This window comes from Trematomus bernacchii, unplaced genomic scaffold, assembly GCF_902827165.1.
Source record: "Trematomus bernacchii unplaced genomic scaffold, fTreBer1.1, whole genome shotgun sequence".
NCBI lineage: Eukaryota > Metazoa > Chordata > Actinopteri > Perciformes > Nototheniidae > Trematomus > Trematomus bernacchii.
Genome location: NW_022987593.1, coordinates 13,718,309 through 13,741,228, shown reverse-complemented (window position 1 = coordinate 13,741,228; position 22,920 = coordinate 13,718,309). Strand labels below are relative to the sequence as shown.

The 22,920-nt window shown below is 39.6% G+C and overlaps 1 protein-coding gene and 1 long non-coding RNA gene across 2 annotated transcripts in view; one reads left to right on the top strand and one right to left on the bottom strand.

Annotated features, from left to right (window-relative positions):
- LOC117481734 (E3 ubiquitin-protein ligase TRIM39-like) overlaps positions 1-22,920 on the top strand; it is a 937,572-nt gene that overhangs the window by 845,420 nt on the left and 69,232 nt on the right. The window lies entirely within an intron of this gene.
- On the bottom strand, positions 8,521-11,533 carry LOC117481803. The gene is made up of 4 exons (XR_004555806.1): positions 11,499-11,533; positions 10,819-10,853; positions 9,635-9,659; positions 8,521-9,359 (listed from the first exon to the last, which is right to left on the bottom strand). It is a non-coding gene; the product is annotated as an uncharacterized LOC117481803 (long non-coding RNA).

Genomic DNA, 22,920 nt, shown 5'->3' with positions numbered 1-22,920 from the left:
GTTTACCTTAAAAAGATATGACCCATAATATTGTCCAATACTGTGAAAAGTTTAGATTGCAAAAAATATGTTATAGCTTACTAAAACATGATGACCTAAAAAAGATATGACCCATAACATTGTCCAGTGCTCTGAAAAGTTTAGATTGCAAAAAATATGTTATAGCTTTTAAAAACATGATGACCTAAAAAAGATATGGCCCAATACTTCAAATAGTTTCTACCTACCAAAGATTCCAGCTAGAACTCACCTGACATCATTAAACACTGTTAGAGGACACGACACAGAACACAGGATTGTGATAACTGTAGTAGGTATTCATCACACCTGCGTGGAGACAGCGCTGTGGTTGAGAGATGAAGATGAGGTCCAGCAGTGTGTTCTTCTCTGTGGTGGCGGCAGTGATGAGCTGTGCATATCCCCTGGACTGAAACATCTCAAGAATTGGCTTACCTGCGTTGGATAAGAGGTTCTCATTGAAATCGCCACAGACAATGATGGGGTGACAATCCATGATCTCCAAGGAGTCCAAAAGGCTGCCCAAATTTGAGAGGAACGATGTCACGCTGTAGTCGGGAGGTCTGTAAACAGCTGCAGTCAGTGCGCTCACTGGGGCTTGTACCTTCAGAGCCAGAAACTCAAGGTCCGTCACATTATGCACATACTGTTTTTCACACACTTGAATGTGGTTTTTCACATATACAGCAACTCCACCACCACCTCTGTTAGCAATCTGTGGAAAATGTGTGTAGGACAGGTGTCTGTTGCGTTTAAACATATTGTAGCCTACCAAATGAAGACTGTCTGCAACAAAGGAGCCTTGCAGGTGAGTTTCTGTAAGACACAAAACATCAGCAAGACACAGTTCATGATGGCTCTTGATGTCATTCACATGAGATGGCAATCCCTCTGTATTATGGTGAACAATGGTCAGAGTGTCAGGTCTGCTCAATGTTTGTTTGATGTGAAGAAGAGGCATTATGTCGTCCAGGTTCACTTGTCTCATGGTCTCTATGGCTCCAGTGATCTCTGGGTTGGCATATATTTTACTCACATCCATATCCAGCAGGTGCAGTCCACTGAGAGAGGTCACTCTACTGAGAGCTACATAAGCCATGCCAGGTTCAAAGATGTTTTTTAATGAGACTACAGCTGATATCCTCGTCATACCTTGAACCTTGTGAATTGTACAAGCATAGGCCAGTTTAAGTGGAAACTGTCTGTGTACCACTCCTCTCTGTTGCAGATTCTCCTCTGCTCTCTCAATGTACACAAGATCATCAGGTTCTCCCGGTGCTCGATTGCGGTAATTCCTTCCAGCTGTTTCATCATCCATCTTGAGCCCAAGCATAGTGACATGTGCAGAACCACGTTCTTCAGAGGTAAGTACCCTGGCCAGTGTAGCGAACGAACCATTCACCAATCCTTGAGACACGTCTATGTTTCTGGTAAGCATGACACGAGCACCCTCAGCAACGGTGGTTGAATCTGGTAACTCACTTCTGCCTCCTTTAAATGGTTTGGCCTGTCTTGCCATTGTTCCAGTTTGTCGGTCCTTTCTGAAGTCATCTGCATCAATCTTGGTGATGTGGGAATAAAGACGAGCTAATGTTGCTGAGTTGTGGGAATCAACTTGTTTATTAGTTGCAAAAATGTGCAGGACATCAGATGGACAAAGTGCAGGTTCAGTGACAGTCTGTGACAGCAAAGCTCTGTCTGCTGCAGGCAACTGGTCAGATTTCACTTTCACACGGATCCGGTTCAACATATCTGCAAAGGCAACATCATCCTTCTGACGCATAATCTCAGTGAGATTGATCATCTGAAAGTGTTCTTGCCAAAGGTCAATCTCACATGGGTCATGGACACAGAGGGCCTTGCCCTGTCGCACTGGTGGTAGCTGATAAAAGTCTCCAACAGCTAACACTGACATTCCTCCAAAGGGTCTCTGACTGCATTTGATCTGTTTCAGTCTCGCATCCATATAGGCGAAAAGGGGCTTTGACACCATGGAAACTTCATCAATGATGATAATTTCAGCATTTAAAAGTTCAGATCTGACTTCATCCAGTTTGTTACCAAGACCTTGAAATGGAGGCTTTAGGCTTCTCGGCAGCTTCAGGAGAGAGTGCAGTGTTGTGCCTGATATATTAAAGGCTGCAGTTCCGGTGAAAGCAGTCAACAGGACAGTTGGATTCGATATGTCAGCCTCCTCGGCACGTCTCGGCAGTTTGCAGAGTATCTTAGATGCCTCTGAGTAGATGCATTTAATGAGATGTGACTTGCCTGTTCCAGCACCTCCATTAATGTAAAAGAAGAACTGCTCTGGATTTAGGCCACAGACTTTATTCAGGCACCAGTTTCTCACTGCATAGAACACACATGCTTGCTTCTGATTCAGATTCTGGTACATCTGGCGTAACACTGCAGGGTCAAATGCCGGGGCTTCTCTGATGGCTCTGGCTTCTGTTACAGCATTAGCCTGGTTACTGTATTCTGGGACATTCTCTTGTTCATTTTCATTGAGCGGTTGTCTTGCCTCCAGTTCTTCAACACATTCCAACCTGTCTACTTCTGCTTCAGGAGCCAGATTACACCACTCATCAATCAAACCTTTGTTCTGTTCAAACTCCTCGACTGCATTCTCAATCTCTTCACTGTTTTTCTCATATTTGTCTCTGTTTCGTTTCACAATGCGTCTGACATACTCGGGCTGCTCAGAACCTGGTAGTTGGACCCAACAACTGTTGTAGAAGGACTCATAGGTGGGGAAAAGCGGTCTTTTCAGTTCCTGGTCTGACCGGTAAGGGACATACAGTTTCAGTAATGTTCCATAGAACTTCTCTGGGTACTTTTCCTGTGAGCAGCGGTAAAATCTGATGACGGCAGGCTTATCGTTTTTTCGCCTTTGCACAAATCCCATCTCATTGAGGAGGGGCATAACATCTTTACCTTTTGTGTGCTGACCGTAGACAATTCTGCATGTTGCGGCAAAATCAGCCAAACACATCTCCTCATACTCTGGGGTTTCAGGTCTGGCTTTGTATCTGTCAGTCAAAGACGTCATCCACACATTTGGACATTCTGATGTTTTGTTCTCCAGGCGTGACATGGGCAGACTCATTTTCACTGGGTTGTCATCTGTCGGTATGAATATTACACCACGTGAGCACTTCTTCATATGAATGCCACATGCACGTGTCACACACTCCTGAGCACTGACCTCTCTCTTTTTTGAGTATTCCTGCATGATTTCCCTCATCTCATCACATTCGTTGACATTGTCTCTGCTGGAGTTCTCAATGACTGTTTTGAGGTACTCAGAAAGTCCTGATTCCTTTTTGGTGATGTAGCTAGTGATATAAATGATGCATGAATATGCATTGAGAATATAACTGACATCAATATTTGCATCCCAGGCTTCAAGGAGATGTGGATTATATCCATTTACCCAGCAGTCTTTTGGGTCACGTTTCAGTATTATGGCACTGGATTTGTTTATTGTGTTGAGGCATTGCTGGTACTCACTGAGGGTTAAATTGCATTTAGCCAAGAGCTGCAGCAAACTGAGAGAAGCAGTTTCAGGTTCCTTCAACAACAAGTTCAGTGGTTTGAGCTTTTCCTTTGCTAGAGCCACTTGCTGTGGATCAACATTCTCTCCAGGTCTCGTTATCATTGTGGTTGGGACAGGTGGTTTAGGGAATCCAAATCTGCATCCAGAGCTGAGGCTTTTGAAACATGTCTTTGAATGGTTTTTGCTATGCATTTGCACTTCTGTAACTTTCTTGTACAGTTCAGGTTGTGTATGTGGATCAGGCCGCATAGCTGAGATGTACTTGGACACAAAATTCACAACAGTTTCATCATCATCGTCATCAAACACAGGTGCACCTTCTACCCATAGGAGACAGTGTATGTGTGGGCTTCCTCTGTGCTGAAACTCAACTCTGGAAAAGTAGTCAACAACTTTTCCAAGGGGTTGTGCAGGAGATAAGATCAAATCTCTGAATAACGCCTCAACACGCTTATCAAACATGCGCATTGTTGTCACAGGATTGCTTCGCAGTATGTCACACTTTGCTGACCAGTCAAGTCCTTCAAAATCGACATCTTCACCTTGCTGCCTTTTTATTGCTTCAATCACTTCAGGCCAACGCATTTCAGCTGCAGAAAATGTACAGAAGAATGTAGGAGTTCCCAACTGTCTGATCATGGCAAAAAGATCTTTTGTGGTTTTCTTCCAATAGGCTGGTGTTCCTCTCAGTGGCTGCATGAATCTCACTGCATCTTTATTTCGGATCAGTTTCTCAACCTCTCGTTTATCTTGCAACATACCAGAAGTGATTGGTCGTCCATCTCTCGTAAAAGGCTTGCCTTTCCTTAACTGTACTGTCATGCTGGAAGTAGCCAGGTGTATTTCTGTGACAAACTGTGCAAAGAATAAGTAATTTGTGTCTCTTGCAAAACGATCATCAACACAGAACAGGCGTGCTTTGAAATAACTGCTGGGTGATAGTTTGATACATCTCATTTCATCCAGTGTGTTCTGACCTGTAGGAAACTGTACAGGGAAAGCCATGGCCTCTAGTTTAGGTGTTTTGAAAAAACTAACTGGACTGTTTCTTTCTGCTGGGGCAACAGAATAGATTCCTTCATTAAAACACAATATCTCCTCTGAAACATCACATGGTTGAAGGCATGACTCCAAAGCAAATCCACCATTAGGCATGTCACCTTCCTGTTCTTCATCATCTCTCTGCTCGTCTGCTTTCTCACCATCACAGGGCAACATGTCAATATCCTGCTCATTTTCTGCCTCACAAAGTGCACTTTTCTCACACATGTCAATTTCCATCAAATCAGCTTCATCATAATCAACCTCATCCATTGATGCATGCTCATCATCATCATCAGGAAGTGTTGGGTCACATAATTCAGCGTCATCTCTGATGGTTATGTCCTTGTACTGTGGGTGAATGTGTTTGAGTTTATGCAGTGCCTGCACTAGTTTAGACCAGGTCACAGTCTGGAACAGTTGATGGCCTTTGTAACATAACCTTCTCTTAAACTTTACTCTCATGACTTGAGACTGGCTTCTCAGTCTTGGTAACACTTCAACTGTTTCCTGTACCTCAGATGGGACACACACCACATTACCACGTATTAGTCTCTGTCGTCCTTTGGGAAGAGGAATGATTTTGGCAAACGTTATGCACTTGGCTATAAGATGCCTCTCTAATATGTTGAGATCAGACAGTTCAGGTGGAATATCAGCAAGCTCCAAATGATTGGCTTCAGCGAGGGATGGTATTACTCCTTTTTTAAGATGATCATGGCAGGTGGAACAAATCCACTCTCTCCTTCTCTCATCAGGCACCTTGCATTGTTGTTCATTTCTGCAGACATCATTACAAACATGAACATACTTTCCTGTCAGGCATGCTGCAACCACAACTGGATTTGTGAGGTAATTTGACCTATTACAGGGTTTCACTTGGTTTGGAAAAGATGCTTTATGACAGACAGTGCACATATAAGTGGGACCAGCCTTTTTATGTAATCTGAAAACAGATATGGCCTCCTCAATCAAACTGTTGTCACTTTCTTGAGTTTGTTTATTTATCATTCTGTATTTCTTTGTTATTTTCATGGCACATCGCATCTTATGCATAATCTTATATGCAAGATTGTTTTTATATCGGTCTTTCATTAGTTTTTTCATTAGTTGTCTGTGTCTTACCCTGAATGGTTCGTCATGTTCATAACGCTGAAAAGTATGAGATATCTTCCTCTCCCTATAATCATCATTGTCTCTGTAGCAATTAGTAGAGTTATCTTTCTTTTTCTGCCTTGAATCAGCATTGTCTCTGTAGCGGTCGTTAAAGCGCTGGTTTTTTTTCTGTCTCAAATCATCATTGTCTTTGTTATAGGAGGTTACATACTGCTTTTGTTTCTCTCTAAAATCAGGATTGCCTTTGTAACGGGAGGTGAAATACTGCTTTTGTTTCTCTCTAAAATCAGGATTGCCTTTGTAACGGGAGGTGAAATACTGCTTTTGCTTCTCTCTAAAATCAGGATTGTTTTTGTAATGGGAGGTGAAATACTGCTTTTGTTTCTCTCTAAAATCAGGATTGTCTCTATAATAGTTGGTAATGTATTTTTTTCTTTTCTGCTGAAAGTCAAAATTATCTCTGTACCGCTTGGCAAAGTAATGGCATTGCTTCAGTTTTTTTTTAGCATTGCTTTCAGTATTGTTATTGTTAGGTTTTTCTGAGACCATGAGTCTTCTATTGATTTTTTTCCTTTGCTGTTTACTAAGCTTTGACAATTTACAAGAGATATTCTGCAATACAGTATCAGACAGATTACTGGCAGCAGCATTTAATGGAGAAGAGATGTATGATACACTGTGAGAGGCATCATGGGATGGAAGGAAACTGAATTCACTTAAAGGTTCTGGTTCAGTTTGAGCATTAGGGATTAGGTTAGGTAATACCTCCTGTTGTCTCACAGATGATGTGAAAGTGATTTCGGTAGATACTCCTTTAAATATGTTGTCAGAAGGATCATTGAGACCATGGATTTTCACTTGATCAGTCAACTTTGATTCAACCTGTGGAGCATCATGTGATGGAGATGTGATATGGACCTCTTGTTGTTTCACAGCAGGGGTTTGAGTTGACTTGTCTGGTAGAATGTGCTCAGAACTATCAGTGGGTGTGTTTCTCCTTAGAGTAGGTGAGCTTGATTCATCAGCAGCTTCATCCAGCAGAGCAGGTGCATCAACAGTGACAGCTGTAGGTCTGCAGTCTGTGTTCAGGACAGCATCATTCAGGGAGACTGGGTTTCTGTCGTAAAACTCCACAGGCTTTAACTCATAGGTACAGTTTAACTGTGTGCCCACCATTCTGTGAAACTTCATGAGCCTGTCAATCATGTCACTGAGACGTGTAAATGTCAGCACGACAGCAGTACCAGGAGTGAGTGAATCTGGGGAAAGAGGCAAACCTTTACTAGTCCTGGAGTGTGGGTCAAAGAAACCATACCGGCCTGTTCTGGTTCTAAATACTGCAATACACAACTGTGTCATCAGCAACAAAGCAAACTGCACCTCAGTTAACAAGCAGCTCAGTCCTGACTCAAGGTCCAGAAAGCTATCTACAGTTGGATGTAAAGGTTCTCCTAACGTGCCATACCTGGAAAGTTGTGTCATGTCCACATAATGGGTAAACCTGCGTGCAGTAACTTCATGTGGCAGCTCATCAGTGGTCAAATGGATGTGATTAACTGTTTTTCTCACCTCATTATACATCATGTTACCTTTATCCAAAACAAGTTCAATGTCAGCTCTGGTGATGTTTTCATTCTCATGGAAGAATGCAAGAAATGTTAGTGAGTTACAGGTGCACTGCTTATTTCTGGATTTTCCATATTTAGGGGAAGCCTGGCTCCACGATGCAGAGACATGTTGCTCAGAAAGTTGATCTCCCAGGTTTACATAGTCTCCATGAGAAGGCCATGCCTCACAAGCAGCTTTACGGACACGTCCACTCTTCAAAATATCTGCATAGGTTGGCTTTGGTACACATGGCTTATCACCTTGACCTCTCTGGTTTACCGGTTTAGCATGAGAAGGGCCTGCCTCACAAAGATCATCACTTCGACGTCTCTTCTTTAGCATGTCAGCGTAAGATGGCTGTGGTACACATGGCTGATCACATTGACCTCTCTGGTTTACCTGGATAGCATGAGAAGGGCCTGCCTCACAAAGATCATCACTTCGACGTCTCTTCTTTAGCATGTCAGCGTAAGATGGCTGTGGTACACATGGCTGATCACATTGACCTCTCTGGTTTACCTGGATAGCATGAGAAGGGCCTGCCTCACAAAGATCATCACTTCGACGTCTCTTCTTTAGCATGTCAGCGTAAGATGGCTGTGGTACACATGGCTGATCACCTTGACCTCTCTGGTTTACCGGTTTAGCATGAGAAGGGCCTTCCTCACAAAGATCATCACTTCGACGTCTCTTCTTTAGCATGTCAGCGTAAGATGGCTGTGGTACACATGGCTGATCACCTTGACCTCTCTGGTTTACCGGTTTAGCATGAGAAGGGCCTGCCTCACAAAGATCATCACTGTCACGGCTCCTCTTTACCATGTCAGCATAAGAAGTCTGTGGTTCACAGGATGCATGGTGTTGACCTCCCTGTTGTACACTTACAGCATGAGACACTGGACACACCTTCACTTCTCCACTGCTCAGAGGACCAGAACATTCTGCAGCTTCACTTGTTGCACAGGGAACATCTGTAGATCTTTTCCAGCGCAGGCTTTGAACTTGGGACTTTTTTGTTCTTCCTCGGCATTGTTGTTGTTCTCCAATACCACAAATGTTATTGTTTAATTCCTAAACCACCTTAATATTTGCAGGTTTATAAATATATTTAAATAATCAAACAATTCAGTTGGTTGTTTTATTGCAGTATATGACAAGTTAGACAACAAAGCTCTTTATTTTCTGATTAAAACAGTGTGTGAACTGTATACCTGGGGTGTGTTTACGTTTATCAGAGAAAATAAATACAATATCGTATTATGTTAACTAGTTAAGTAAACGTATACAGCAAAAATCAAATATGACGATTTCTGAACTTAAAACAGCCTTTAGGAATTAGATACGTTTACAGTAACAAAATGCAGTAACAACAGTTCTTATCAAATAAATATGGATTGAAATTATAAACGTATAACCTTTGTATATTGTTTCAAAAGAACAGGGATATATTTGTAACTATCCACTTAGTACAACAATTTATGTGTTGTGAAAATGATACAATTAAATGTTGAGTTCAAGCACTTTTCATTTGACAGAGACAGAAAGAGAGAGCGTAAGAGCAGAGAGACTCTTAGATTTGCTTTTTCAAAAGATAGATCAAGTACTGGTAACTTGAGATAGAGACAGAGAGAGAGAGCGTAAGAGCAGAGAGACTCTTAGAGTTGCTTTTCAACAGATAGATCAAGTACTGGTAACTTGAAAGCCAAAATGCCAAGAGTTGTTTCAAAAATCAGTGCCAGAGTTTTTTCATAAAATCGTTTTGCGGTTCTTATAGATAGAGTGGGATAGATCAAGCACTTTTCACTTGTAGAGTGGGATAGCAAGAGAGAAATACCAAAAATAGATAGAGCGTACCACCAAGTACTTGTAACCTGGTGGCAGAGATCAAGTACTGGTAACTTGAGGGACACAACAGATAGAATAGCCAAAAATTAGACAGAGCAAGGTAGATGGATAGGAAAGACAGAATGCGGTTATGATAGAGAGAGAGAATCCAGAGAGTTCCTCAACAGCAGGGCACCTGAAACACAGAAAGAAAATATTATACAGCAGTTTTGATTTAAGAAAACAAATTAAGTAAATTCAGCTCAAAGGTCATTGAAGGTCACATGAACCTAATCTAAAAACATGATGACATTATACACTGACCACATTTATATGTGAAAAAATAAATGCCAGGAAATGTAACAGTTAGGCAGGGCTGGTTTAGAAGGCTCTATTTAAGTACAATGACACTTTAGTGTGTTTAAGAAACGGCTGCATTTAATACATTTCCATTCATAAATCTCAACTTACTGTCAGGTCACCACAACGTTCTCAACTATGTCAGTCAGCAGTTGGAGACAGGAAGGAGGAGCCAGCAGATTGAGGGAGAGAGAAAGAAACGTTTAGTGTGAGTTCATAAAAACAACAACCTCACAGCGCATTGCAATCCTATCTAATGTTAAAAAACTGCTCATGTACTTTCATGTTGCTTTCCACTGTTTATTACTAAATCACATGCATGTTAAGACACAGGACAGTTATTAAAGGCAAATATATTTTATTTATTAGTTATCTTTTTGAATAAAGACAGTACAAATATAATGTATCACAGGATAATTCAATCTCAATAAAAAAATGTGTAGGACATATATTGTTGGTTATTACATTGATTGGTTAAATACTTAATTGGACAATTATGAATTACTGCAATGGAAATAGTTTATGTCTGAACACAGTGAGGTGGCTATTTGTATTAGCAGAAGCAATATCATTTATTAAATCAATATTTTGAATCTGATTATTAACTAAAAAAATAGGGATAATATATAGAGTCAACCTGAATAATGACCACCTCGACAGACGTGAATTCGCTCTGACGGCGAGCATGAAGCGGTGGACGCGGCGCAAATCACGCGATTGAACGGTGCCGCGTCAAACGCAAGAGTTCAATTTTTTCCACTTGAGCGTCAAATTCACGTGACGCGTTCTCGCGGAAGCCAATCAGCAGTGAGGATCTCAGCCGCCGTCACTGACGTTCAACCAGAAAACATCAGCCGTTAGCTGTTAGCAGTTAGCACACAGAGCTCACAGCTCCTCATATCTGTTCAGAAACTGGACAAAAGTTAAACAAGTACAAACAACAGACTGCCTGTGTCATGGCGAATACAGTCGCTGCTTTATTTATGTCTGTAGGCCGTTGTTATGAGTGTGGAATGAGCATATACAACGTTAACTTAGCCTGGTCGACACGATCTTCATTCAGAAAACAAGCATTTTAAAAGGTTTTTCTCCTGCCGTCTTGTCTGCAAACTTGTCAAAGCATTAATTCATGGTTGTTACTAACCGGTATCAGTAGTATTATTCCATACAAATGCAATTTATGGATGTCATTACTGTTGACACAACTTTTTTTAGGATGGGAATCTATTGTTAACTGTAAACCAATCAAATATAAGTTGATTGATTGCAAAAATACAATTAATTTGCTTACTTACACTACAGTCTGCAAGGAGTCACCAACAGTGATGGTCTGCAGTTAGAAAAGGGAAAGAGAAGGGGAGGAAGAGGGTTAGATTAGGTCGTCTATTGTCAATGATATTGTTATACTTTTCTTGTCCACAACAAAGATATTATAAAAGTGTCTAATAACATGTAATCTAATGTAAAGCGTCTTTGAGCCCCTTGAGAAGCACTATAAAAATACCATGTATTATTATTATTATTAAACACAATATCAATGATAATAGATTAATGTTAATTAAGCAGGATCTGAAAATAGATGAAACGTGGCTGCTTATCAAAAGCACATAGAATAGTAAATATATAGTTCAGGTTCATGGGTTTCAAAAAGGTTCATTCATAATTATTCTCCAAAGGACTTAACTGTGGCCCAACTAATGTTTTCCCATTAAATTCGGGCAAACAGTTGCAATTATATAAAAGGTATCAAAGTGCAATGTATTAGTTCTGGAATATGACTTGACTGAGAAACTATAGTATGTGTACATTCTGTTACATACAATGACTTTAATTTCAAATTCAGTGACAGCAACCTCAAATACATTTTTTAAAGCATTTAAATATAATATGGTTTATATTTAGATATTAGAATCACATATTACAGTTGGTCGTTTTATTGCAGAATGTTGCATTTATTATTTATTTGTGTACTTACACTTGAGGTCTGCAACGTCGCCAACAGTAATAGTCTGCAGATAGAGACATGAAGAAGATGAGGGGGGGAAGGGGGTGGGGGAGAGACAGATTATAAATTTCACCTCAATAAAACAATTTTACACACCATTTGAATTAGAAGTACTTTTCAGGAGCACAGTATGTTTCCTTATTTACTATCAAAGTGTTATTACAAATGTTGAATTTCCCAGGGACTTCACTTATTCTTAGATAAATGTTAATAAATCATAAAACAGTCACAAATAAATACATCATGTGTTAATCTAGGTCTAAGATTTAAGCCAGAATATACACCGTTAACCAAACCTACTTCCCCAGGGATTGATGCATTCATTATTTAGTCTTGTTTTGGGTCAAGAGGATGTATGTCAATTTTGTCATTGTCTAAAATAAATTATCGTCTGTGCGTATGTGCAATTACAACTACAAAATTAGCATTACATTAGTTACATGGAAGAGAAATTGCTGTTATCTCAGGTCTCCGTGGGCGCTTGTGTCATATATACAATTACTAATTTTAATGTATAGATGAATACACAAGTATTTATATTAGGAACGTGACTGACTCCCACCCCACCTACCGGTGACTTAGCAACAGCTGTAAATGCTTTTAAAACTAAGTTTAACAGTACTTTAGTTCTTCATAATAACTCTGACAACATTTTGACAAATTAAAGTTCCCACATTAGTGTCAGGAGGGTCACTTGAGATGCTGAAAAATACGTTGTTCGAAAAAAACCTGTTTAGAAGTAGATTTTTGATAATTGACCGGCACACGTTTGTAGCTGCTATGCTAGCGTTAGCACGTAGCTAACATTAGCTCCCGTTACCAAGCAATACAAGTTTTATTCTGGTTGACCACGAAAACGTTTTCCCTCCTCGTTTAGCTGCCAACTTCAATGTTCATGTAAAGGGCCACACCTGTATTTCTACTGTTAAAATGTTGCGGAACCCATTTATACTTGTATGGAAGAAACGTAATGTGAAGCACTCACCATTAAAGACACGGAGCAGCAGAGTGACGCAGCACAGTTCGTCTCAGACAGAAGATCAGGTGATGCGTTCAAAGGAACTCGGAAAATCGCACGTCGAGGTTCACTGCTATAGATAACTAACTATGAAACGCTATATAAGCGGGATTTAACATAAACACAAGTTAAACATCTAAAAAGACAGTTTAAAAACCTAGATATTTTTTGAAAAATGTAAAGTTTCCCATCATGTGAGAGCAGAATATCTTTGATGTTTCAATGCACAGCATACAGCATTCGCAGTAAATAGAGAAGAAGCTTAATATTTAAAAGAAAAGGTTTAAAAAAGGTGTAAACAACTACATGTATAGCCCCAATGTCCTGAAATAGCTGAATAATGTAATAGTTGAATGGTTTATAGCTGAAAGTAGGCTAAAGGAGTTAGATATTAAATGTAAGTAGTAGTGGACGAATGTTTACAAACACCTGTGTGTGTCAACCAAGCGGCAAACTCTGGGGAAGAGCCGGGACGCCAATACGGAAGTGCCACAAACTGCAGTTCATATATTGGCCGATAGGCATGACTGCAGAAAGGAGCAATTTCCATAGAGCCCCATGTTAAAATGCCCAATTTCACAGCAGAAAAAAAACGTTTCTAGCCCTGGCTGCAATACATTTTATTATGTATATAGTTAGATTCCACCTTCATGATTATGGATCTGTGAGTGAATTGTTTTCTAACATGACCCTTTTATTTATATTAGGTCTTAAAGTTTTTGCATAAATTAGGGCGTGGTCACATTGAGTGACAGCTCTGTCAGGTGACTGCTGCTGTTAGCTTTTTGTCTCTCTGCTAGCTGCTCCGTCTCCGTGAAGCTACAGCGACTCTGCCTGCCCAGTTCATCCAGGGAACACAACTTGATCCCGGCCGTGTTTGTTTGTTCTTCATGCTTATATATGGGACTATTGTGACTCGCTCTGCGGTTAAAACAGACGGTGCATGAATGCCGTTTTGCGGTAAGTGAAATTCGAGTACTTTATTTATGTGTTTATGATTTCAATCAGCTACGTTAACTTAAAACCATAGACTGTATATATAAAGGTTAAAACGAAATAGACAAGTGTTAAGCGTTAAGTGGGATAATACTGTAGAACAAAAGGCTTCTGTTTGAGGTTGATCAAATAAGGTCATCCTTGTAACTTAGAGAGATATTTTATTATGTAGGTAGGAACTTTATGCATCGCTTAGGTTAATTTAAATTGGCTATGCTCAAGTATGTAGACAAGCTAACGTCGAAGTAGTGTATGTGAAATCAACCTCACAATAAGATGTGTGTATATTACAATTATTAATGTCATATTTCAAGATGATTACTTAGATATCACAATATGGTTGGTTGAGCTGGAGTTCATTATTGAGCTTACACGTTAACGTCACAGTCATCTGAAGAACGAACCCAAACCTTGTTGTTTTTATTAATTGCATTACCAAATTGGTATCAAATAAACAGTAAGCATTGGTAACACAACTTCCAAAGTTACAGTAAAATAATAAGCATCCTGACTCGGACAATACACAATCCAACATGTTCAACAGAAGATAATAAGTTATATTGTTTGTACACATGGTTCTTTACATATATATCTGTTTGTTTAAAGTGTCCAGGTGATGCAGACAGGCTGGACCAGAGAGTGAGAGACAGAACTGGACTCCTCACAGCAGTGAACTTCAGCACAGGTACAAATACTCTTTTTTCATACTGTACAAAGAATCAAGAAAGATATTGGTTTAAATAAATGAAGTATTGACTTTAATACACTGCTATACATTCCATTAAACAATACTAAATACTAGATCACCTACACATCAGTGAAGTTGAGGGTTCTTTCCATGCAAAGGGTTACATTTAGATGTTAACAAGCAATATGACTGTCAGCTTTCTAATTTAAGGTATTGAAGGCAAAGATATTTAACGCATAGTGACAACTGCTATTTATCTCTCAATATTGTCTGTAAAAACGTAGTAAAAGTTATTCTTTCAGTGAGACAACAGAGCAAGCTTGTTTTAATAACAGTTACATATTATTTTGATAATAAAATACATTTCAATGTTGATGAATTTCATACTGTTCATTCATAATCTGATTGTCTTTGTAGCTCACTGTTGAAATAAAAAAAAAACATTACAATTACAAAATAATTATATCTACAGCCCCTAAACACAAACACACCTCTTTCATAAATAACACACTTGTTCTGCAATAATATGCTTTATGTTTCCTGTAATTTTTGTTAGGAAAGGACATGCCTGAAAGACACGACTCAGCATCTCCTCTTTCTCCGAGGGTCAAGAAAAACATCCAATAGGAAAATGAAAAGCTGATGTTATGAGATGTTAAGACCAGTACAGGACATTCACTAAGAAACCATTTTTATTGTGAAAACACAGTCAGCTGATCGAATGCACCTATTTCCACATCTACACTCCATCAGCTGATTATTTCTATTTGCCTCACTTTATGAGCTTCACAACATGTACCTTGTACCACAGAGTTTGCAACGCAAATAAATGGGGCCAATCTTCAGTCGGATGTGAATGTGTAATCTAACATTTTCAGTAAGAATAATGGACAAAAGGAGTGCAAATACAAATTCAATTTATTGAAATGTGAACCAAAAGTTAATCAAACATGTTTTAAATAAAAAGCACATATGGACAGAAGGTGTAAACCTATTAAATGTATAAGTAAACACATTTAGTCAAATAAAGTGATAGACTAGGCCTGATCAGGTGGTATCAGCTATGCATGGGCTCCTCCATCAGGCCTGGTCCTCCTCACAGAGGAAAGACCCTCAGTCTTCTCCAAACCAACAGACAGGACGTCCATCACACGGAGGTTTCTCCCTGAAGTCTCTGCAGCTCTCTGGACACCACGCTGTCTCAATCCGTCCACACTGAATATGAGAGGGGAAAAATGAAAATAATAAATGCTTTAGACAATAAGAAATATAAAGTTGACTGTTGAGTTGCTCAGTTTTTTTAGATTGTCAATACTATTACTGTATAACTAATATCTCAGGTTAAGAGGCACCTTCAAATAAAGATTGGTCTTTAAATACATTTTGTCTTTTGAATTGTTTGTCTAAAGTCAAGGATCTAGAACTGGTACTTGTAGTTTTAATGATACAGTCTGGTTATAATGCTTTTTGGAGGAGGCCTCACAGGTAAGAGCACTAACTAGCTATCATCACATGTACCTTAGCTTAACTTAAATGTATTACACGTATAATTAAGTGATGGCAAAATATAAATAACTAATGTCATGCAAACATATTAATATTTTGCTTGATTCCAGTGTTTAATTTAGCACATTGCATACAAACGTTAAGGGATTTAAAGATTCTGAAGTATTATGCTAAAAACTCAACTTAGATTACTATTTATAGTTTTGCTGAATAGTCTCATGTCCGCTTACCTTAGAAACGTACAATGCGACGGCAACTCTGCAGATGGTGAGCATGTTAGCTTAGCTTGGTAGCTTCAGCTAGCTCTGTTACTTCCAGCCCGGAGGCAGGAGGTCCCGCCTCGGCTCCGCCTCTTTGCCCTTATTTGGAGCAGGCTGGAGCAGGCGGGAGTGGAACTCTGACGCCACTGTCGAGCCGTTACGAGCGTATAGTGGCCGACTCCGCCTACTAAGGGCTTCTCGGCAACTCTGCAGAATCCTATGGGTGACGTCACGGACCCTACGTCCATTTATATATACAGTCTATGGTGTAAACCCAGAGATGAAAGGTTACCATGGTGACGATTTATGACGATTTACCAGCTGCAGCACAGAGTCCCATTAAGAATGCATTGAGGATTATATCTCACAATTTTGCCACCTGTTCCAAAACGATGGCTCCTATCAAAAAATGACCAGACTGTGAGCATCAGGGAACCCCAATGAACTGATATATGTTGTTTTTTTTGGTTTTGTGTGTAAAATGTGGAGATGGGAGCAGTTTGTCTAAAGTGTACTTCTCTCCGTTCTGAAGAAAGTTCCGGAAAGATTTAACATGGGAATCAATTGGGAGCTAGGTGGACTTTTTGTCTCTTCATGCCCTCAAGAGGCATTTTTTTTAATATTTCTTCTTAATTTTTTTTCATTTTCCAACCTAGGAGAGGTTTTCCCACGTTTTTCCTGAAAAAATATGTCTGAGGAGTGTAGGGTTTGGGAATTATGGCAAGTTTAAAACATTTTTGGGGGAGAATTTGAAGAACTGCTGCACTCTGTTTTGAGATCAAAGCACTCTAGACTTAACGAGCTGCTCCATCCACACTAATGTTAAAATCTGAAGAAAGCCTCTTTACCAAGCTCCAAACAAAGTTAATTATCTCAAGAAGTGTAAAAGATATCACAAATAAAAGTCAAGTTTGAATAGCTGAAGGTGTTGTGATCATTTGAAAGTTGGAATGAAGTGTCTAGCTGAAAGTATGTGGAAGGAGTAGCATTTGGTGCAAAGTGTAGGAAAAGAGGATTTGAAGGCATCTCCCATTGACTTCAATGTTTAAAAAAAAGAGTTTAAAAAGCTGAATATTTCAAAAACTATAACATATTTTTAAAAAGTTGAAGGTTTCCCATCGATTCCTGAACAGGCTGAATAGTTTGATATTTGAATGGTTTCTGTAGCTGAAAATAAGTTGAAGTTATGGAGAGCCAAAGTATTGGCTGAAATAATAATAATTTTAAGCGGAAAGAATAAAGAAATTGAAGTACTATAGTGGAATGCTGTGGCACAGCATTCGCACTAATAATAGCAATAATAATTGGGAGGGGGGGCGCGTCTGTTCTTATATTCTCTGAGGGGAGGCTCACCTTCCCACACTTTGAAAACCCCTGCTGTAGACAATCCTCACAGGAGCTATTTGGGGTGAAGCCCAGGGACACAACGACATGCTGACTGCAGTGGGGATTGAACTAGTGCCCCCCTGATCCGAAGATCAAGGCACGATCAGCCACAGCCTCCCTAGCCATATTATGTCTGTCATTAATGTTACATCACCCCTTATAACCATTTTCTTTCCTTTCTTCTCTTTTCTCTTCTCTTGACTGAATTAAAAAGTCCAGTCTTTAAGTAATATTTGAAGTCCTTTTCCTGCACCTTTTTAAGGCTATGTTTGCAATATGTATTCAAAGGCCACTTATTTAAATAAATCAATATATGAGGTTAGCAAACAGATACTGCCTTTATCTAGAGAGCCAATGACACCCATGAAGAATTGATCCTCCTGCTAATCTTTTCATCTGCTGTATTAATAAAATTGCCATTTGTTTTCAAATTGAAAATAAGGCACTCTCAGCCCAGAACATTATACAAAATATATATATATTTTAAAACGGACCCGTAAGGCTTATGTTTTTTAATGTTTTGCATTTGTACTAATTTGTAGTCAATTTGGACAAATATCTTTCGAACTAAAAATATCCTATGATTGCATATGGTGTGAATATGTATACCCTGCTCACTCAGTATTATTTTAGGTACAATTTATATTTTAAATGTAATGAAAAAAACGACTCAATAGTGTGTTAAAAATAGACTTTAGGATATTGTAAAACAAAAAACTGCTATATAATGTATTCTTAACCCTCCTTTATCTTCACATTTACTTTACACCCTCTATCCTTTACACCCTCTATCCTTGGTGGTCATTTTGACCCCAGGAGTTTAAAGCTCAAGAAAATGATCATATTCAAAATTGTTACCAAAATGTACGTTTCAAGTACTTTATGTTTCTAATGGCGCATTTCCATTGCAGCGCGTAGCTCGCTTTAAGCGTGCCGTGTCGTGCCGTCCCCTTTTTTGGTTGTGCTTCCACTAGGCCTCGTTCCGGCGCGGCACGGCGCGGGGCCACTTTTTCCCCTCTTTTCTGGCCCTAGAAAATTGTGGTTCTATCGGGGCCAACAAACAGGGCTGAGTCGGGCTGAGTATGCTAAACTAGAGAGAGGAGCGCTGGCAAGAGGGCTAGAACTACAACAAGATGGACATATTTGACCGTGATTTAATTGTAATACACGTTTCAAAATGATGCCGAAGTAACAACATACTGATACCGGTTAGTAAAAACCATGAATTAATGCTTTGTCAAGTCTGCAGACAGACGGCAGGCGAAAAACCTTTTAAAATTCGTGTTTTTCTAGATGGAGATTGGCTAAGCTAACGCAGTATATGCCCCGACCGTCCACACTCACAACAACGGCCTATACAGACATAAATAAAGCAGCGACTGTATTCACCATGACACAGGCAGTCTGTGGTGTGTACTTGTTTAACTTTTGTCGAGTTTCTGAACATATTTAAGGAGCTGTGAGCTCTGAGTGCTCACAGCTAACGGCTGTGTTGTGTTTCTGGATTTCTCATTGAAGATGACGTCACGGCTCCGCCTACACTGCGTTACTATAGTAACTACCCCAGTTCCTAAACTGTAATGGAAGCGCAGCATGAAGTGAGTCGGCCCTGTTAAGGCCCAACGCGGCCAAGCCGTACCGAGCCGTACCGAGTGTGGCCGAGGCCGACCGTGTAGTGGAAATGCGCCATTAGTTGACTATCTAAATATCCATTTAAATCAAACACTACTAGCCATTTTCATTACATTAGCAGCACTAAACGTACCCTGTTTTTCACGTGGGGAGCGGGACCAAGATAACTTTCCATTTTTGGAAATGTTTCTGCTTGTTTTTGACAGACAGCATCTGCATGGGGTATTCAGGGTGGACAATTTGACAGAGGATTTCTCTGAAAGTACAAAATAAAAGTATTTTATAGTCTTTGCGCTAGTAGTCTAACTACTGAGTCCAAAATGATCAGTCTTCAAACTTAAAAGTATTTGTATTGCTCGTCACATATAGCAGCAAGACAGGCATTGTTGTACCATGGAGGGGACTTTGAGAGGAGAGTATCAAGAAGTACACAGTAAAAGTATTTCATAGTATTTGGGATAGTTGTAACTACAACTGATTCCAACTTCATCAGTCTTATGAAAAACGAATGGCCAAAAATAATGTTATCGCTCATCAAAGATAGCAGAAGCTTGTCATTTTTGCACTGTGTAAAGGAAAAGAGTTAGAACCTTTATTTTGAAGAGTACAGCGCAAGCATAGGGCAAACTAGCCAATCAGAAGCAAGGAGGTACTGGAGACCCACCCACCTATGGAAACGAAACATTGAGTGGTATACTTGTTTTAACAGTAAGAACAGAAAAACGAAAAAACGAGCTGAATTTCCGTTTTTCCGTTTTGGGGCAAAATTGAAAAACAAAACAACGACCCGTTTCTGTTGTTTTTTTTGTTTCAATTAGAACTAAAAAACAAACGGTTAAAACGTACCTTCGTCCATCTGGAGCTCTTTTAATGTCCTTTTTGATTATTGTTACACCAGGTCTTGTCAAAACCTTTATTCCATATTCAATATCCATTACTAAACAAAACAGCAATTCTACTCCACTACAATTCAGAGGTTAACCTGGTATTTTTACTCCACTACATTTATTTTAGTTACTTTGCAGATTCTGATTAATGATGTGAAATATAAACAACCCTTAAATCAGGCTTTAGTTACACCTGAGTAAAATTCAGGGAAATGTGATTGTCAAGTGCCAACAATCAGGAGAGATATTTGATAGTTGCTGCTTGAGAAGACTAAACATTTATCTGCAGATCCCTATAAAGTATATTCATTACTTGTTATTCTCTACTAATAGTTAATTAAAGACTGTATATAATGGCTATTTTGCATATCCCTTTCAAGATTTCAAGATTTTCTAAGGTTCATTGACATATCATATACACAACTAATTCAATAACGTGCTTTAACCACTAGGCGGTGCACACAAGGTACACACAGCCATAATAACTTTGTATTATTAGTGTAGGACACTTGTGTATGTATAACATCTGAAGATGTGTAGTTTTATTCATGTTTTCACATAATTGTACAGGATATTGCTATATTATTTCACATGTTTTACTTATAATATCTGATTTGTAAAACATCACAGACAGAAAGGTCTATCCGTCATTTAACAGTAAGCTATTGCAATTCTGAATCCATCGATGTGTCTCCCTTCACCCAAATCCCCTGACTATTCTCTCAACTCAGTATTTACATTCTTATATTCAAAGAAAATCAGTAATATCTTTAAAAAGTCCTTTTATATCAGCTGTGCACCGTTATGGTGTAAATATAACCTATCTACCAATTGGATCAAATATAAAAGTCAGCCAAATTAGTATTGATACTGTATTTTTTTTCGGATTTCACATCAACAGTAAGTCCGGTTAACTAAAATGTCCGTGCGGAACAATACCCCCAACCCATAGATCCGTGGGTGAATAATGTCAATCATCACATTACACACATCCCTTCACATTTACATTTTAATTTACATTAAAGTATTTCGTGAGGCCTTCTAAAATGTTTTTAAATATAATTAGGGTTGTAGTTGAAGAGTTTGTAAATTGCGTTGCCTGGCAATGCAATCGCACAACGTCACGTCCGTTAATTCCACATCCACACCAGTCTATGATCCACACACATGGATTAACATCGATTTAATACATTAATGTAGCCTTTGTTTCTGCTAAAAGAGGTGTCGACCAGCGAAATCAAGTGTGACGATTACAACATTTATTAAAAACATCTCATTTTGACAATAAAAACCGACCAATAGGCGCGGTAGACCATTTGCTTGGCACTTCCGGGTATTTCTCCACTGGTTGGGCCATGGATGTATAATAAGAACTGGATACAGCGTGGGAGGCGGGGCCTCATTCATTCCTATGAGAGTTGCTCATTCGCGCATGATGATAAAATGGCCCAACTTTTGAGAGAGCGAAACGTCACAGATTACCCGGCATGCCTGAGAAGTACCCGTATGTGCGCTCATAGCGCATGCGCAACTTTAACCATGCCCCCCAAAATGCTCGTTCACATCAAGCACGTCAATTTGCGTACACGTAACAGCACCGCACGTTCATGACAGCATGGTAATGGTTTGTTATTATGATAGATTTGATATTAACGACGCGGCAGTTAGCAGCTAGCGGTTAGCTAGTAATTATGCTAATTTACACATCAATCGTTATGTACTTTTATATTACGCTGTAACAGGATCTAGTGATATCCAAGCAACAGAGCTTCATTTAGCATGAAATAATTATTGCACTGTATATATATATATATATATATATATATACACAGTGCAATAAGCTTCTTAGTGCAATAAGAAGCTACAGGGACGTTAATCTACGTCGGTAATATTAACTTTATTTAATACAACATTTACGGTACAAGATTTAATCATACAGCCCATGTAGTATAATATTTTACAAATGATGAATTACAGCAAACATGTGCAATATATCCATTATTACAGCTCCGTGGGCTGACAGTAAGGCGATATGGGTCCGTTCTTATTGTGCATCCATGGGTAAAGATAAACGCATGTAGTGCTGAACACGTAACATGAACGTGCCGGGCGGCGCGGTCCCGTGGGTTAGATGCGCGTTCATAATGCAGAGGGAAATAACTCGCAGAATAACGTTATTAGCACATTTTTACAACTTGAGGAACGAATGTTTTTAATAGGGGCTATACAAGTGTTCATACTGGGTAGTTTATTTAGTTTAAAAAAAATTATCCAATGATTTACAGACCACTCTTTCCCCATGTAAGTCAATGGGAAAAAGTGTTTCCGGGCCTGGCAACCAAAAGGAAGTGTAGTACCGCCGTTTGGCCAGCACGAATATTTTCATCTGAGTCCGGCGCACTTCCTGGGGGCTTGGTTGGGCCATGTTAACAATACCGTGTAACTGTCACGTTTGAAGGGACGAAACCGTAGGCTCGTCTCAATACCCCTCCTCGACTCCTCTCTTCCCCTCCTCCGGGACTTGACCCGGAAATCGATCAAGCCACGCCATGTTGAAGGACGTCCCAATAGCTGAAATGCACACGGAGGAGTCGAGGAGGGGTGAGGGAGGAGGGGTGCGGGAGGAGACGAAAGGGAGGATACACCAAGCCCCCAGGAAGTGCGCCGGACTCTGATGAAAATATTCGTGCTGGCCAAACTGCGGTACTACACTTCCTTTTGGTTGCCAGGCCCGGAAACACTTTTTCCCATTGACTTACATGGGGAAAGAGTGGTCTGTAAATCGTTGGATAATTTTTTTTAAACTAAATAAACTACCCAGTATGAACACTTGTATAGCCCTTATTAAAAACATTCGTTCCTCAAGTTGTAAAAATGTGCTAATAACGTTATTCTGCGAGTTATTTCCCTCTGCATTATGAACGCGCATCTAACCCACGGGACCGCGCCGCCCGGCACGTTCATGTTACGTGTTCAGCACGACATGCGTTTATCTTTACCCATGGATGCACAATAAGAA